The sequence below is a fragment of the Pongo pygmaeus genome, chromosome 11, assembly GCF_028885625.2.
Source record: "Pongo pygmaeus isolate AG05252 chromosome 11, NHGRI_mPonPyg2-v2.0_pri, whole genome shotgun sequence".
Taxonomy (NCBI): Eukaryota; Metazoa; Chordata; class Mammalia; order Primates; family Hominidae; genus Pongo; species Pongo pygmaeus.
In genome coordinates, this window is record NC_072384.2 from 79,728,915 (window position 1) to 79,737,774 (window position 8,860).

The window sequence follows — 8,860 nt, forward strand, 5'->3', positions numbered from 1 at the left end:
CATATAGTTGCTCATAGTAGCCACTAATGGTCCTTTAAATTTTTGCAGTATCAGTCATAATGTTTCCTTTTTCATCTCTGACTTTATTTATTTGAGTCTTCTTTCTTAGTTACTCTGGTTATTTCTTCTTTGTTATTCTGGTTAAAGATTTGTCCGTCTTGTTTATCTTTTCAAAAAACCAATTTTGTTTTATTGATGTTTTGTATTTTTTCTTCATTTTAAATTTACTTTTTCCTGCTCTAATCTTTAGTATTTCTTCTACTAATTTTGGGTTTGGTTTGCTCTTGTTTTCTCATTCTTTAACATGGTTCTTTATTTAGTTGAAGTTTTTCTTCATTTTTTTACTGTTGGAGATTATAACTACAAATTTCTCTCAGTATTGTTTCCACTGTATCTCGTAGGTTTTGATACGTGATATTTCCATTATCATTGATTTCAATACGTTTTTCAGCTTTCTTCTCAATTTTTTTATTAATCTACTGGTCATTCTGGAACATATTATTTAATTTCCATGTGTTTGTATAGTTTCCAAAATTCTTCTTCTTGTTGATTTGTAGCTTTATTCTATTGTGGTTACAGAATATGCTTGATATTATTTCAAATTTTTTGAATGTTTTAAGGCTTGTTTTGTGGCCTATCATATGGTCTATCCTTGGGAATGATTCATGTGCTGAGGAAAAAAATGCGTGTTCCATAGCCATTGGATGAAATGTTCTGTAACTATCTATTAGGTCCATTTGTTCTAGAGTGCAGATTAAGGCTGATGTTTCTTTGTTGATGTTCTGTCTGGGAGATCTGCCCAGTGCAGAAAGTGGGATGTTGACGTTTCCAGTTATTATCATATTGGGGTCTGTCTCTCTCTTTAGCTCTAACAATATTGTTTTTATATATCTGGGTGGCCCAGGTTAGGGTGCATGTATATTTACAATTGTTATATACTCTTGCTGAATTGATACCTTTATGATTATATAATGGACTTCTTTGTCTCTTCTTACAGTTTTTGTCTTGAAATCTGTTTTGGCTAATATAAGTATAGTGAATCTGTTCATTTTTGCCTTCCATTTGTATGGAATATCTTTTTGCATTTCTTTATTTTCAGCCTACATGTATTTTTATACGTGAAGTGTATTTCTTTTAGGAAACCGATCACTGGGTCTTGTTTATTCATCCATTCAGCCGCTCTATGTCTTTTGTTTGGAGAGTTTAGACCATTTACATTCAATTTTAATTGACAAGTGGGGACTTACTCCTGCTACTTTATTTATTTTCATTTTATTTTTTTTTTTGTGGTCTTCTCTTCCTCTTCCTTCTTTCCTTCCTTTCTGTCTTCCTTTTAGTGAAGGTTATTTTATCTGGTAGTATACATTAATTTTTTGCTTTTAATTTTTTTGTGGATCTGTTATGTTTTTTGGCTTGAGATTACCATGCGGCTTGCAAATACTATCTTATAACCCATTATTTTAAACTTATGACAACTTAACACTGATAACATAAACAAGAAACAGTCATGCAAAAAGAAAACTAATAAAAACTCTACAGTTAAACTTTGTCCCCCCACTTTTTTCATTATTGTTTTTCCTTATGTCTTATTGCACTATGTCTCGAAAAGTTGTTGTAGTTATTATTTTTTATTGGTTTATCTTTTAGTCTTTTAAGTCAAGAGAAGTTTTTACACCACATTTACAGTGTTGTACTACTCATGTTTTACTGTATGCTTACTATTACCAGTGAGTTTTGTGCCTTCAGACAATTTCTTCTTGCTGATTAACATCCCTTTCTTTCAGATTGAAGAACTCCCTTTAGTTTTTCTTGTAGAACAGGTCTAGTGTTGATGAAATCCTTCAGCTTTTTTTTTTCTTTTGGTCTGGGAAGGTTTTTATTTCTCTTTCATGCTTAAAGAATATTTTCACTGGATATACTATTCTAGGGTAAAAGTTCTTCTCTTTCAGCACTTTAAGTGTGTCATGCCACTCTCTTGGCCTGTAAGAGTTCCACTGAAAAGTTTGTGGCCAGACATATTGGAGCTCCATTGTACATTATTTGTCTCTTTTTTCTTACTGCTTTTAGAATCCTTTCTTTATCCCCCCACCCGGCTTTGGGAGTTTGATTATTAAATACCTTGAGGTAGTCTTTTTGGGTTAAATATGCTTAGTGTTCCAAAACCTTCTTGTACTTGAATGTTGATGTCTTTCTCTAGGTTTGAGATGCTCTCAGTTATTATTACTTTGAATAAACTTTCCACCTATCTTTTTCTCTACTTCCTCTTTATGTCCAAAAACTCTTAGATTTGTCCTTTTGAGGCTATTTTCTAGACCTTGTAGGAATGCTTCTTTTTTCCTTATTCTTTTGTCTCCTGACTATGTATTTTCAAATAGCCTGTCTTCCAGGCTACTAATTCTTTGTTATGCTTGATCAGTTCTGCTATTTAGAGATTCTGATACATTCTTCAGCATGTCAATTGCATTTTTCAACTCTAGCATTACTGCTTGACTCTGTTTAATTATTTCATTCTCTTTATTAAATTTATTTGATAGAATTCTGAATTCCTTCTCTGTGTTATCTTGAATTTCTTTGAGTATTTTTATATCTTTTTATATGTAGAGATAGGATTTTGCCATGTTATCCAAGTTGGTCTTGAACCCCTGGACTCAAGTGAAAACAGCTATTTTTTATCTGTCTGAAAGGTCATATATCTCTGTTTCTCCAGGATTGGCCCCTGGTGCCTTATGTAGTTAATGTGGTAAGGTCATGTTTTCCTGCATGGTGTTGATACTTATAGATGCTCTTTGGTGTCTGGGCATTGAGGAGTTATGTATTTATTGTAGTCTTCATAGTTTGGGCTTGTTTGTGCCTGTTCTTTTTGGGAAGGCTTTCCAGGGATTTGAAGCCACCTGTGCCCCAAGCCCAGTAAGTAATGCTGTGATTTTTATAGACTCATAGAATTTCTGCCTCGGTGGCCTTGGATAAGATCTGGAAGGATTCTCTGGATTACCAGGCAGAGACACTTGTTCTTTTTCCTTTTTTTAACCCAAAATATACAGATTCTTCCTCTCTGTGCTGAACCACCTGAACTGGGAATGTAGTTATGCAAGCACCTTTATGGTCACCACCACTGGGACTGTGCTGGGTCAAACATGAAACCATCACAGCACTGGGCCTTACCCCAAACCTTTCAGTTCGGTGTGGCAACTTTCACCAAGCCCTTGGCATGTCCAGAGATGTGGTCTGGGATTGGAGTAAAAAACCTTAGCAATTTATGTAATGTTCTATTCTACTGCAGCCAAGCTGGCACTCAAACCACAATATAAAATTCTTCTTATTTTTACTCCCCTTTCCACAGGCAGAGGAGCATCTGTCACCCTGTGGCCACCACCACCACTGGTCCATGGGAAATTTTGCCAGGCCAGTGCTGACATTTGCTTAAAGCTCAAGGGCTCTTCTGTCAGCTTGTGATGAATGCTGTGAGGCCTTGGACTCACCCTTCAGGGAAGTGGGCTCCCCTCTGGCCCAGGGAAGGTCCAGAAATACTGTCTAAGAGCCTAGGCCTGGACTTAGCAACCCCAAGAGCCAGATTGTTGCTCTACTTTACTGTGGCTGACCTGGTACTTAGGGTGCAAGACAAAGTCCCCTCTATTTTTCCCTCTGCTTTTCTCAAAAAGAAGTCTTTCACCATAGCCACCACAGCTGAGAATATATGGGTCTCCCCTGAGTTTGTACATCTCCAAGCCCATGGCCCACAGTACACTCCCTGGGTATCGCAGGTGGTTATTCAGGGCTCAAGGGCTCTTTAGTCAGCAGGTGGCAAATCCTGCCACAACTGGTTCCTTCCTCTGAAGGCAGCAAGTTCCTGTTTGGCCCAGGGTATGTCTAGAAATGTTTTCTGGGAGCTCAGTGCCGGAATGGAGGCCTCAAAACTCTGCCTGGTCCCCTGTCCTAGCTAGTGTCCAAGATGTAAGACAAAATCCTCTTTATTCTTCACTCTCCTCTCCTTAAGCAGAAGGAAGGAGTCACTTTTATTGCTATGAGCTGTACTGCCTGGGGTTGGGGGAGGGGTAGCATAAGCCCTCCTTTAGCCATGCCACCTGATACCTCCCTTGGTCATGTGCTACTCTCATTCACTGGCTCTAAGCCCAGCCTAACAGTAGGAGTTCCCTAAGAATTGCAGACATTGTGTCCTAGAATGCGCTTCAAGTTTATCTAGAACTCCAGAGCACTTTAGCCCATGGTAGCATAATGGCAAAGTTTGCAAAGAAATTCAAGTTATGACTGCTGGGATGGGCAGTTTCCCTCTGGCTAGGGCTGGTCCAAATTCTCTTTTCATGTGGGGGCACTGGCTGACCCAGCACAGCTTTATTCTCTGCTGTGACAGGGCAGCAGTAAGTTCAATGTAAATTCCCCCAGCTGCTGTACTTTCCCTCCCCAATGTACACAGATTCTCTCTCCATACCACACAGCTGCTATCAGGGGATGGGGGAGGGGTGGCATCTATGATTCAATACTCTCTCTCCTGCCCACCTCAATGAGGGCATGATATGAAGTTAAAACCAGATACTGTGGTTGCTCCATGATATAGAGTTAAAACCAGGTACTATGATTGCTCACCTGATTTGTGGTTATTGTAATGGTGCTTTTCTGTGTGCAGATAGTTGTAAAAATTTGGGGTTCCAGCATGTGGGTGGTGGGGTGGTGAACAGTGTAAGCTTCTATTCTGCCATCTTGCTTTGCTCAAGCCTCCTTTAATTTAAAGCAGTTTCTCAGTTTCTTTTCCTTTTTGTCTTCATAACATTGACATTTTTGGAGAACACACACTGGTTATTCTGTAGAATGCCTTTTAACTTAAATTTGTCTGGTGTTTTGTCATGATTAGATTCATGTTATGTATGCATTTTTTCAGGAATACCACAAAAGCGATGAATTGTTTTCTCAGTGGATCATATCAGGAGGCACATCAGGCCAATTTCATTGGAGGTAGTTTTATTATAAAATAAATATTGACTAAATTAAGTAGTCTATTCATTCACATAGTTGACTTACTCTGGTGCAAGTTTTTTTTTTGAATCTTATGGTTGATTGGTAAAAAATAATTCATGAACTGGCATTTTGAGTAGCACTTTTACAATATAAATTTGTTAGTTATATTTTCAATGTCTATTTACCAACTTGTCCCCTTCACAATAGTCTTTAATTTTTATTTGGGGATTGCACCTTTATCTGGGGACACTAACTCAATCCATCACTCTACCAAAGGGCCTATGATCAAGACTAGACCAATAAAAGCATTGCATCCCTCTGGATACTTGTTTTAGTTATGGAATGTGAACAAACGAGTCCAATCACAACAAATCTTGGGATTTGGATGGAAACCTTGGGGCAGAGATGCTATTTTCTTGTGGACAATATGGTAGAAATGTGAAGTCTAGAATTTCTGCAGCCATTGTTACTCTGGGGTCAATCTGAGAACAAAAGCCATTGAAGGAGGAACAGTTGAACAAACTGAAGAGAGCAGAAACACTGTTAGCCTTCTGAATGTGGAGATTAACCTTGACCTGTAGCATGCTGCTGAACTGTCTAGCAGCAGTTCTAAACCAAGCTTTGTACTATTCACTCTGGGAAGAAACACTGCTTGTGTTTGGGGCTGCTGTCACCAGCATTTAGTACCTAAGGCCAGGGATGGTAAATATTTTGTGATGTAAAGACTAATTAGGAATAATAAAGAATTACTTCAGAAAAAATGTCAATAGCATGTCCCCCCATTAAGAGATACTTTTTAACTTTTTAGATTTAGATTTAAATTTTGAATTATTTTGGGTTGGACTCAGTGGCTCACATCTGTAATCCTAGCATTTTGGGAGGCTGAGGCAGGAGGATCACTGGAGCCCAGTAATTCGAGGCTGTACTGAGCCATAATCATGCCACTAGTGACAGCCTGGGTGACAGAGACCTTGTTTCTAACTAACAAACAAACAAGCAAACAAAAACCAAGTATGGTATTGGCAAATAGATCAATGGAATAGAATAGAGAACCCAGAAATAAACCCTGGTTATATAGTTGATGATCTTCAGCAAGGGTGCCTAGACTACTCAGTGGGAAAAGGACAGTTTCTTCAACAAATAGTGTTGGGAAAACTGGGTATCTACATGCAAAATAATGAAATTGGACTCCTCTTTTACTTTATATACAAAAGTTCCTGGAAAATGGACTACACACCTAAATGTAAAATCCCAAACTATGAAACTCTTATAAGAAAATGTAGAGAAAAAGCTTTGTAACATAACACTGGACTTGGCAATGATTTCTTGGCTATGTCCCCTACAAAGTACAGGCAACAAAAGAAAACTAGGCAAATAGCACTATATAAAACTTAGAAACTTTTGTGCATCAAAGCACACAATCAACTGAGTAAAAAGGCAACTGGCAAAATGGGAGAAAATATTTGCAAGTTTTATGACTGTTAAGAGGTTAATATCCAGAATATATAAAGAACTCCTACAACTCAACAACAACAAAAATCAAATAATCTGATTAAAAATTGGGCAAAGACCTTGAGCAGATATTTCTTCAAATAAGAAATACAAATGGCCAAAATTCATATGAAAAGATGCTCAATATCACTAATCATCTGAGAAATATAAATCAAAACCACAATGAAATAATTCTTCATACCTATTAGGGTGGCTACTATAAAAAAGATCCCAGAAAATAACATATGTTGGAAAGCATGTGGATAAATATGAACCCTTGTGCACTACTGGTAGGATTATAAAATGGTGCAAACCCTATAGGAAACAGTATGGAGGTTCCTCAAAAATTGAACTACCATGTGATCTAGGAATCCTACTTCTCAGCACATAACTGAAAGAATTGAAGGCAGGGTCTTAAAGAAATACTTGCAAACCCATGTTAATAGCAGCATAATTCATAATAGCACAGAGGTGAAGTAACCCAAATGTCCATCAACAGATGAAGGCCTAACCAAAATGTAGCATATGCATACAATAGAATATTTTGCCTTACAAAGAAAGAAACTTATCATATGCTACATCATGGATGAATTTTGGAAATATCATGTTAAGTGAAGTAACCAAGTCACAACAAGAGTCTACTTATGTGAGATATTTAAAGCAGTAAAATTCATATAAATAGTACAATGTTGGTTACCAGGGATTAAGGGAAGAGGAAAAGCTACATTATTTAATAAGTATAGAGTTTTCAGACTTGCAAGATGAAAAAGCTCTGGCAATTTTTTTGCAACAATAAGAACATACTTAATACTACCGAACTGTACACTTAAACATGGTTAAGATAATACATTCTAGGTTTAAGAGCTATTTATAGATTCTGATGTATCGATTGAAGATATGCTACAGATCATTTCACAACTAATTTTGACCATAAAGACATCTTCAAATCTTTATCTGATTTCTTTCTCCTCTAGTAGGAAGGATACAGTATTTAGCTGCAGAAGGGAAAATAAAAACAAAAAAGCAAACAAGCACATGGTTTATTTCCAGACTGCATTAGAAAGTGACTTGACTAAATCAAGCCGCAGCTCTCTCTGACGCTAGCTCTTTAAAACTTAACTTTTCAAGGGCACATGGTAGGTGCATAAAGAATCAAAACTTATCTTCTTCACCATGCCCCATTAGAAAATTTTTGTCACTAGGTGTGTACCATTCCATTATAGGTACAGTGCAGTTTCATAGAGTGGATGTGTGAAAGAAAATGAGGAATAAAAAGAAATGTAAATTGAGAGAGAACCAAAACCACATTTGGCAAATTAAACATTTAGAAGACATCTCTCAACAATTTCATTAACATGTTTTTGTGACCTCAATTAAGTTGCTTTTTCTTTAGTTGTCAGCTGAGGATAACTTGGTCTTTCATTTGCTCCTTTTTTTTAGTTTTTTTTTTCTGCTTTGCTTATTCATTAATTAATTCAGTAGGGATGGGGTGCCTATAATCAAGTAATGAGTTTCTAGCAGATCTTTAATTTCTTAAAATATTTGTGTCACATAATACAGTTTGAAGGTTAAACAGCACACCAAAAAGCAAGGAATGAGCAGAGATATTATTTTGCTATGAGCAAAGTTGAGCAACTGTTGCTTATTTATTGTCAGATGTACTCCAGCGATTGTCCTGCTCTCAATTTTCTTCTTCTCAATTTGCACAGGGAGCTCTACTGGAACTATTTCATTAGGTATCATACAGGGTTGGAGAGTGAGAGGGAGTAGAGAGGGTATACATGTAGACTACCAATAGTGTGTGGTCTGCCTCTGGTATTTAGAACAGAGAATAAATCTGCCCAGTTACTAAGGAGCAAGCAACATTTCTTGAATGGTTCAGTGGTGCCATCACTGACATTGTCAATTTACACTGAGATTTCAGAATTTCAAGGTAGAAAAGTTTTTTGATTACTTACTATTGTTAGGCATATTCTTGGTTTTCCTTATTAAGAGACGGGTAAATTTATTCTTCCATGTTTTTACAGATAAGGGAACTCACGTTCAAAGAGTTAGGCAACTTGTTCAAGATCACACAACAAAGTAAATGAAAGATAAGGGGTTTAGATCCCTTATCTCTCTTAGCTTTCTATCTTTGTGATTGGCCAAATTAAAAATATTGAAATAGCTAAAATTTTACCTCGAGGAAGAATAATTTTCTATACCATACCTAATTTCACTTCAGCAACCCATAGAACGGTCCTTTAATTCATTTTCTCTTGACACAAAGATATTTGCATGAAAATGAGCTAATTTCTTAGTGGCTTATCTGCTCACATTTTCGTTATTCTTAATATGAAAGTACAAACATCAGTGTATGAAAGACACCAGATAAAGAATTAGTGGTCAGAACCTGGAA

At 36.8% G+C, this 8,860-nt stretch overlaps 1 protein-coding gene across 1 annotated transcript in view; it reads right to left on the reverse strand.

The window, feature by feature from the left end:
- The window catches only part of CWC22 (CWC22 spliceosome associated protein homolog), a 102,112-nt gene extending 93,669 nt beyond the window's left edge, over positions 1 to 8,443 (reverse strand). Inside the window, exon 1 of the mRNA XM_063647668.1 lies at positions 8,421 to 8,443. The gene's annotated coding sequence lies outside the window, so the exon portion shown is untranslated. The remainder of the gene's footprint in view (positions 1 to 8,420) is intronic.
- Between the last annotated feature and the right edge of the window lie 417 nt (positions 8,444 to 8,860).